Raw genomic sequence first — 10,206 nt, forward strand, 5'->3', positions numbered from 1 at the left:
CCTTTGACTGTGTGGATCACAATAAACTGTGGAAAATTCTGAAAGAGATGGGAATACCAGACCACCTGATGTGCCTCTTGAGAAATTTGTATGCAGGTCAGGAAGCAACAGTTAGAACTGGACATGGAACAACAGACTGGTTTCAAATAGGAAAAGGAGTACGTCAAGGCTGTATATTGTCACCCTGCTTATTTAACTTATATGCAGAGTACATCATGAGAAACGCTGGGCTGGAAGAAACACAAGCTGGAATCAAGATTGCCGGGAGAAATATCAATAACCTCAGATATGCAGATGACACCACCCTTATGGCAGAAAGTGAAGAGGAGCTCAAAAGCCTCTTGATGAAAGTGAAAGAGGAGAGTGAAAAAGTTGGCTTAAAGCTCAACACTCAGAAAACAAAGATCATGGCATCTGGTCCCATCACTTCATGGGAAATAGATGGGGAAACAGTGTCACACTTTGTTTTTTTGGGCTCCAAAATCACTGCAGATGGTGACTGCAGCCATGAAATTAAAAGACACTTACTCCTTGGAAGAAAAGTTATGACCAACCAAGATAGCATATTCAAAAGCAGAGACATTACTTTGCCAACAAAGGTCCATCTAGTCAAGGCTATGGTTTTTCCTTTTGTCATGTATGGATGTGAGAGTTGGACTGTGAAGAAGGCTGAGCGCTGAAGAATTGATGCTTTTGAACTGTGGTGTTGGAGAAGACTCTTGAGAGTCCCTTGGATTGCAAGGAGATCCAACCAGTCCATCCTAAAGGAGATCAGGTCTGGGTGTTCTTTGGAAGAAATGAAACTAAAGCTGAAACTCCAGTACTTTGGCCACCTCATGTGAAGAGTTGACTCATTGGAAAAGACTCTGATGCTGGGAGGGATTGGGGGCAGGAGGAGAAGGGGACGACAGATGATGAGATGGCTTGATGGCATCACTGACTTGATGGACATGAGTCTGGGTGAACTCCAGGAGTTGGTGATGGACAGGGAGGCCTGGCGTGCTGCGATTCATGGGGTCGCAAAGAGTCGGACATGACTGATGACTGAACTGATACTAAAATTTGTGAAAGATTCTATTTTATCATAGTTTGTTCCAAGTTTATCAAGATTTGATCATCATTTCAGAAAGTCATATCTTTGGCAGCAAAATCATTTATTGTACCTGCACCACCTGCAGCTCTCCGTAGGTAGCATACTTAGTGGTGATTCAGTGAGAAGTCCAAACACCTTCCAGTGTCCTTGTCTCTTAGTTTCACAAACTGAATTATAGATAATTTTCTTATAAACTATTATGCTTTTATTTCTCCTTTACGTTTAGTCAGGGATGCATATAATTCATATGGATTTCATTTCTAGATAGTAAAAGTGGTTATAAGAAGTAGATGTTGGTTCTGTTAAAATTGCAGACTATTAGCCCAGGGCTTCTCAACCCTGGCAGCATGGATATTTTGGGTCGGATTATTATTTGTTGTGAGGATCTATCCTGTGTTTTGTAGGATCCTTAGCAGCATTCTTGGCTTCCACTTACTGGATGCTAGGGATATTCCCCTGATATACACCCAAGTTATAACAACCAAAAATTTCTTAAGACAGTGCCAGATATGCCGTGGGGGACAAAAACCATCCCTAGTTGTGAACCATTGCATTAGTGTAAGTTATAAGAGTTTTAAAACTGTCAGATGTGCTGCTTTTTCTGGCTCACCATTACTTATTTTTATTGAATTTTTCCCCAACTGCTTATAGATTTTAAAATTTATTGTTTTTTAAATTGAAGTATAATTCATTTACAATGTTGTTTTAGTTCCTGATGTACAGCAATGTGATTCATAAATATATAAAATATGTATTCTTTTTCAGATTCCTTTCCATTATAATTTATTATGGTGATGGTGGTTTAGTTGCTAAGTTGTGTCCAACTCTTGCAACCCCGTGGACTGTAGCCAGATCCTCTGTCAATGGGATTTTCCAGGCAAGAATATTGGAGTGGTCTGCCATTTCCTTCTCCAAGGGATGTTCCCGACCCAGGAATTGAACACGGGTCTCCTGCATTGCAGGCAGATTCTTTACCACTGAGCTACCAGGGATATTGAATATAGTTCCTGTGCTATACAGTAGGACCTTGTTGCTTATCTATTTCATATAGTTTGTTTCTAACCATCCAAAACTCCTAATTTATCTCACCATCTCTTCTTTTTCCCCTTTGGTAGCCATAAGTTTATTTCTTTATGTGTATGAGTCTGTTTCTATTTTGTGAGCTGGTTAGATAGCATCACCAACTCAATGGACAGGAGTGTGATCAAACTCCAGGAGACAGTGAAGGACAGGGAAGCCTGGCATGCTGCAGTCCACGGGGTCACAAAGAGTTGGACACACCTTAGCGACCGAACAACAATTAATAAATAAGCTAATCTGTATCATTTTTTAGATTCTGCATATATGTGATGTCACATGATATTTCTTTGGTGACTTACTTCACTTAGCATGATAATCTCTAGGTCCATCCATGACGCTGCCCAGGGCACTATTTCATTCTTCAAATGGCTTAGTAGTATTCCATTATATACATATAAGTCACATCGTTATTCATTCATCTAGAGATGGACGCGTCGGTTGCTTCCATGTTCACTATTGTGAATAGCGCTGCAGTGAACTGCGGGGCACGTACCACTACTTACTGATGAACATCTTCCCTGTGTTCTTTAAAACTGCTGTTTGTAGTTCTTTGGTGCAGACCCTGTCCCAGTTTCCCCCAGTAGTTTGTCATGACTGTGCTAGCTATTGCTTCTTTCCCAACTTTTGGATTTTGTTTCTGTTTTAGGAGGAAGGAAACTGAACTTGGAAAGGCTGAGTTTTATCCCAGTTTTGCCATAGTTTATTTATGTGACCTTGGGCAAATCGTTTCACCACTATGTGTCTCAACTTCATCTGTGAAGTGAAGAATTGGGCTAGAAAATCAGAGGTTCCTTCATCTCTCAAAATCTTTGATTAGTTATTCTCTGACTCATCTCTTAAAAAAACCTGTTTAACTGTTGGCAATTCTACATGTGATTTGGCAGAAGACATCCCAAACATGCCAAGAAAGTATGAGTTTAAAGACAGTGATATTCATGAAAAATATCATCACTCAGAGAATTTTAAAATAGTCCAACAGAAGTTAGCAAAACAAAGTAATGTAGCTTAAAAAATCTAAAATTTAAAAAAATCTTCTTTTTAAAGAACCTTGCTCTGAAATAGAACAAAAAGACTTATTAAAATATTAACAAACTTATACACTTGGACCTTCTAAGGGTGCAAGAAAGAGTCAGTAATTTGGCCCATGATCTGGACTGATGAGGACAAAAATCTTTGAGTCTTCTGAAGACTCAAAATAACATTAGTATATATATTGATGACTCTTCCTCTAAAAGGCCAAGCTGTATGGATGATCAATGAAAAAGTCATCAGGTCATATACTGTTTCTCTCAAATGACTAAATACCTGGATATTTGGAGATAGAGGGAACAATTAATTGGCTGAATTTTCACTTTTTTTTTTTTTTTTCCAGTGTCATGGACAAGAGAAAGATGGAATTCACTTTATAGTGTTGGTAACAAGCACCTCTACATCTGGGTTCTCAATTATGAATATTCCCTATTTTTCCTCTCATTATGTAAAAAGGCTGTAACAGCATTCTATTGGCCGAGAGTGATGATAGCTCAGAATTAGAGGCCAAATTTTAAAGGCATTGCAATCCCATTGAAGGGGAAGGAAACTTACTAAACACCCAGTATTTGTCAGGTGTATATTACTTCCAATTCTCAGAATGGCTTATGACATAAGCATTGCGATTCTTATTTAGGGATGAAGAAACCTAGTCTTTAAGATGACCTGTCCAAGATCAGCTAATTACAAAAGGGAGCATGAATCCTTCTGATTCAAAAATCCCCACTCTTTCCACTGAGCTGCTATGGTATCCTTATGTTAGCTGAAGGTGGTTACCAGGGTTAGCATTGCTGTTTTTCCCAAATGCCACCTCTGGCTGAGGCATAGTTAGAAACTCTAAAGTTTGTGTAGCTTGTGTTTCATTCTCCTCTCCTTTCTCCTTCCTTTTTCTACACCCTTCCAGGTCTGACTCTATTTCAGACATCTGTATCCCAAGGCTGCACACTAAATGCTCTGACCAACAGCACCACCATTGGTCAGAGCAATCATCTGAGCATTCCCCAAGCATCCTCCCCTTGTCGAATCTTACCACTCCCAAGCCCATGACCTTGGACTTTGCTCTCTGCCAGATGGTGTTATGAGGCTGTGGCTTTGCAGACATTGCTACTGGATTAATTGTCTAGCCTTCTAGGGATCTTAATCAAGATAACAAACCTATCTAAGGGAGGTTAGGGTGTTGTTGCCAATGTCAGGGTCTTGGTGACTAAGCAGACCAAGAACCTCTCTGCCAGGATCCATCAACATTTTTATGGAGATCAAAGCCCTGAACTCAAATGGTAAAGCCCTCATTAGACATTTAAAGCCAGTACACTTAAGAAAAGGTAATAAAGAGACAACTGTGCCTTTTTCTAGGGTCTCTTAAAATAAAATCTTTACCAGACCAAAGTCTTCCTTATGATGAATCAAATTTTGATCAAGACAGTAAATACTCAAGGAGCTTATGTCTAAATTGGCTTAACTGGGAAAAAAAAAAGTTCAGTGTTTCAATAATCAAGAATTTCAACATGATACAAATAGCAGTAGCACAGGGTACTAGGCAAGGTCTCTGGTTCTGCTTAACAAAGATGTCAGTTATTCCACTGGGCATAATGAGCTTCTGTTCATTAGTCAATCATTTAATGCTGATTGAGCACTTGTGTTCAAGGCTTTGTGTTGGGATGAAGATAAGAGATCTTACTACTGTGTAAATGGCTTAAAATAAATTAATGTATTAATTTTTTTGTCATTCAGTCATAGTCACTGTCATATCTAACTCTTTGCGATCCTGTGGACTATAACTCACCAGGCTCCTCTATCCATAAGCTTTCCCAGGCAAGAATACTGGAGTGGGTTGCTATTCCCTTCTCCAGGGGATCTTCCTGGATCATAAAGTCATGTAAATTAATGCAAGGTTTGCAGCAAGACCTGGGATTGATATATGTGTTTCATTCATTTATCTGTGCTCATTTTACAACAGATAATATTTATCTGAAGTATGAATAGTACAGCCACCATGTACTATGGGGAGATAGAGCCAAGATTCAGACACAATCTGAACTGGAAGGGCCAACCGTGTGGTCAGGAACACAAATACAAGTAGGATGATTCCACTCCAGTATGATCACTGTGCAAAAATTGATCATCTGGGCAACTTTTGACATGACAGCACACAGATGGAGCAACAAGTTCTTGTCTTAAGGTGATAATGAAAACATCCTGGGAGAAGTGGTGCCCAAACTGCAACCTAGAGGAAGAGGAGTGAGCCGGACAAAATGTGGGCAAGCTGCTGCAAGAAGGATGGAGAGAATGGCACGTGCAGTTCTCAGAGACAAGAGAGAGGCTGGCCAAGTATAAAACAGGCAATAATTTGTGATAGCAAGAATTTAGGCATGAAAATAATGGAGGATACAGGTAAAGAAAGACTAATTCATGAAGGTATTTGAATCCATACCAGGGAGGTAGATGCTATCTTGGGGACAATAGGGCTTCAATGATGAATTTCAATCATGGCAGCCATTTCAGTGATTAGAATGCAGGCAATGAGGAACCTGGGTAATTTTGCTTTTCTGGAAAATACAAAAGTCAACAAAAATGCCTGAAGCCAATAACCAGATTATCTTGAATATTTTGATTCATCTGTGATGGTGAATGAGGCATAAAGTATTCTATATGTTCTTTCTTCTCTCCACGGTGGTGAGATTCCTTAGAAAAATCAATAAAAGGCATTTTTGAATAAGAAGTTAGTAAAAGTCATAAAAAGGCTTGAGTTAGAATAGACATTTTGCAGCTGTTTCTGGCTGAAACCAGAAAGTGGAAATGAAGCAGCTGACACATCTCTCCTTATATTATAACTTTTATTAAGCAGACAACCTTCCTTCACCCTTACCAGCCCCATCTAACTCTAGGCACCTCTTTTTTTTTAATGTGAAAAGGATTTTTTTTTAATGTTTTAAAGTTAATAAAATATACAACTTGACCTGGTTAATCTGAATCAGTTTGCAAACTCCCTTTACATTTGGATAAAAAAAATAAACCCTTAGATTAACAAACTCTTGGCAAATTCCCTGCCTCTCCTGCTAGTGAATTCTTTGCTAGTTACATTTCCGGCTCCCCAGACATGGGGATGAATAAGCCTGGATAAACCAGGCCTGGCTGTAATTTAATTAAGCACTTTTTTTCTTTTTTTTTTGCAATAAGAAAAATTGTGTCATAGTGTACAGATATCCTTAAGGTGACATTCACTTTGATCTGCCAGTTTGGGGGCTGGGCCCAAGTTCCTTGCATCCAATAAAAATACTTGGCCAAAGGCACTTTCTACCTTTCTGATAATTAAAGATTTTGCTACTTGTGAAAGTGATAATGCTGCTGGCTAGACAAATTGAAAGGTGAAGGTGAGCTCTACAGAGGAGGCTAAAAGGACCTCAGTCAAACTAACTTTTCAGACTCCAGCTTTCATATCTTTTAAGCTCTTAAGAAACCAGGCTCTGGGGAATAAGTAGGGGAAAGTGTACAGATGCCAATTCCAATGGCCAATTGCACTCCACCATTTTATGTAGGGAACTTGAGCATTCATGGATTTGGGTATCCACGTGGGTCCTGGAATCAACTCACCACAGATGCCAAGGAATGACTATATTCTGGAAAGAACTGTTATCCTAGAGTTGGAAACAATCAGACATCCTTCTCATCTCTTCCTTAACATAGGACTTTGCTCAATGACTCATCTTTTCCAGAAGCGTTTTCTGATGAATCTTCTTCCATCTCAGTCATTTTCAAGGGGCTATTATAATTCGAGTGATACAATATTTCTCCTTGTGTGTTAGTCACTCAGTCGTGTCCGACTCTTTGCGACCCCACAGACTGTAGCCCACCAGACTTCTCTGTCCATGGAATTCTCCGGGCAAGAATACTGGAGTGGATTGCCAATCCCTTCTCCAGAGGAACTTCCCAACCCAGGGACTGAACCCTGATCTCCTGCCTCACAGGCGAATCTTTACCATTTGAGCTACAGGGGAGTCTCTGTATATTTCTCCTTAGCTGGCTTTAATTTCCTTCTTATATCTTTTTCTTTCTTTGCAATGGCTCCACCTAACTCTTCTGTCTTTCTCTTGGCACCATGCTCAATGGTGTATGTGGCTCATGCAGTATGTGCTTAATACTCTGAGAAGGACATTATGAAAGAACTTAATGCTCAGAAAGAAAATGTGTAATGCCAGCCCCTAGCTGGCATTACAGCTAGCAGATTTTCCCTGCAAAATTACATTAATTACTCTCATAAAATATAACACTATCCTTATTACTTTTGGCAGTAAAAGAAAGCCTCTAATGTATACCTTTCCTACCATACCTCACACACTTAACTGAAGGGAGTTCAAATAGAGGGGTGGAAAGGCATGGAAAAGCTAGATTCTTCCAGTGGGAACCAAATGAGTTGGAGTGTGGAAGTCTGATTTTGAATTCAAAGTGGTCTGGGAAAACACAAACCTTTATATATCTTGAGTGTGACCCATTGGCCCCTTCAGTGTTTTGCAATGGAGTCTTCCTTTCAAAGTCTTCCCCTAATTCTTCTTTTTGGAAAAGTAGTGTGAAACTTACTTTCAAAGCCCTTAAGTGTAAAAATAAACAAGCATTCAGTCAATGAAGTCCCTGCTGCCTTGCTACACCACAACACTTTTGAGTCATAAATCACAGCTTTGACAGGTCTATGATGATGCATTGTGTTAATACATCATAATGACAATGTTGATGATGTATTAGTACAATATATCCTGAAAGCCTCTCACTTTAGAATTCTGTGTTTATGGATAGCAGAGGAAAGATTTGAGAGGGCTGAAATTGAGAAAAAGGGAGGCACAAGGGAGGGTTCAGGATGATGAACATCTTTTTTTCTGACAGACCAACAACCAAAAAGGGAAATCAAAGGCTTCTACCTCCCAGGCACTAATGCCTTCCCTCTCCCAGTAGTTGTACCATGGATGCAACTCCTGGAGATGTACATGGTGTGTGGTGAGTTGCTTCAGTAGTGTCTGACTCTGTGACCCCATGGACTGTAGCCCACTAGGCTCCTCTGTCCATGGGATTTTCCAGGCAAGAATACTGGAATGGATTGCCACGCCCTCCTCCAGGGATCTTCCCGACCCAGGGATTGAACCTGCATCTCTTATGTCTCCTGCATTGGCAGTCGGGTTCTTTACCATTGGAGCCACTTCATGGATGCAACTTCTGGAGATGTAGACGCTACCAAATCAGGAATTGCACAGCTATCTATTGGCGGGGCCAGACCTGATGCAGATCTTCTGGGTCTAAGCCCCATAGTCTTTTCAGACTTTGAGGTGAATGAAATATCCTTTATGTTTGTGAAATAGGAGCTCTGTTTTAGGTGAACTCATTAGACACAATTTTCCATCACACTTGCACATTGCTGCTGCTGCTGCTGCTGCTAAGTCACTTCAGTCGTGTCTGACTCTGTGCGACCCCATAGATGGTAGCCCACCAGGCTCCCCTGTCCCTGGGATTCTCCAGGCAAGAACATTGGAGTGGGTTGCCATTTCCTTTTCCAATGCATGAAAGTGAGAAGTGAAAGTGAAGTCGCTCAGTCATGTCCGACTCTTAGCAACCCCATGGACTTCAGCCCACCAGGCTCCTCAGTCCATGGGATTTTCCAGGCAAGAGTACTGGAGTGGGGTGCCATTGCCTTCTCCAACTTGCACATTAATGTTTGCTAAAAGTTTGTGATCTTTAGCAATAAGTGGTCTTTTCTCCCTTGGCTTCTGGTAGATGCTGGAGTTCAACAAGCAGCCTAAGAAGAGTGATGCAACCATTTCATTTGTTGGGCATTCACTACTACAACACACTGGTTCCCAGCATTCGCTACACCACGCCATCAGACCAGACCAAGCCCTAATTGCCTATTAGTCTCTGCCTCAAACCAATTCAGCAAGGCTATTTCTCTTTTTTCAGCAGAATATCTGTGGTGACTTGACAGTGATGAAAGCAGTTAGTCCTTCAGTTCAACTCACCATCCTGCCTATAAAATACGTCAATTATATAGAAGTTGTGCCATCTTCATAATGAGATCAATTGGAAAAAACGCATGTTCTTTGTGGGGGAGAACTCTTATTACATCATATCTATCAAATCTTCAACTATTTCCAGTCAATCCAAAATTGGCTTTGACATTCTTCATTTAAATCATCTTAGTTCAATTTTAAGATGTTCCTGAAAAATAACAAAACAAACAAACAAGAAAAAAGTAAGTCAAGTAGAAAGATAAAAACCACTAGAAGTGCAATGAAAGCAGGGGAGAAGAGTAGAAAACAGTGCAATGGGTATATCTTTGGTTAGGAAATAGGCCAATGTCTATTTTTATATTAATGAGAAGAAAATTAAGAATTTAGATTATAAAATGGCTGGAATCATCATTATATAAATTCATATGTAAGGATGAACAACTTATTTTTTAATTTAGATTATAATGATATAAAACTAGAAATCAACTACATGAAGAAAGCTTAAAAAATCACAAATATGTGGAGATTATTACAGCATGCTACTAAACAAGCATTGGGTCAATGAAGAAATTCAAGGAGAAATTAAAAACACTGGACAAAAGAAAAAAAAAAAGAAAAGTGATAATGATTATAAAGCATTATCCATACACGCGTAAGACAAAGCAAAAACAGAACAAAATTGCAGGAGAGCAAAACCTGATACAGACATAGAGCACTAACGTGACAGGACCTGCAGATACACTGTCAGCATACCCCACCGCGGGTCAGGGAGACGCCAGGTATTTCAGGGTGACCAGGCACACTGGCACCACAGGCTTCCCCCTTGAGTGCTGGAGGAGGACCTAACACAGCAGGCGTCAGAATACGGAGGCGGGTGGCAAGAGGAATGGGGACAATTCAGGGTGCGTGCTTGGGGCTGTGAGAAGAAAACTCCTGAAAGAAACCCAAGGAAGCGGAGGAACACAAGTCTTGTCATCCCCACTCCAGCTGGGGGTGCTGGGCGCGGACGTCCCC

This window comes from Bison bison, unplaced genomic scaffold, assembly GCF_000754665.1.
Source record: "Bison bison bison isolate TAMUID 2011002044 unplaced genomic scaffold, Bison_UMD1.0 scf7180017864489, whole genome shotgun sequence".
NCBI classification, from domain to species: Eukaryota; Metazoa; Chordata; class Mammalia; order Artiodactyla; family Bovidae; genus Bison; species Bison bison.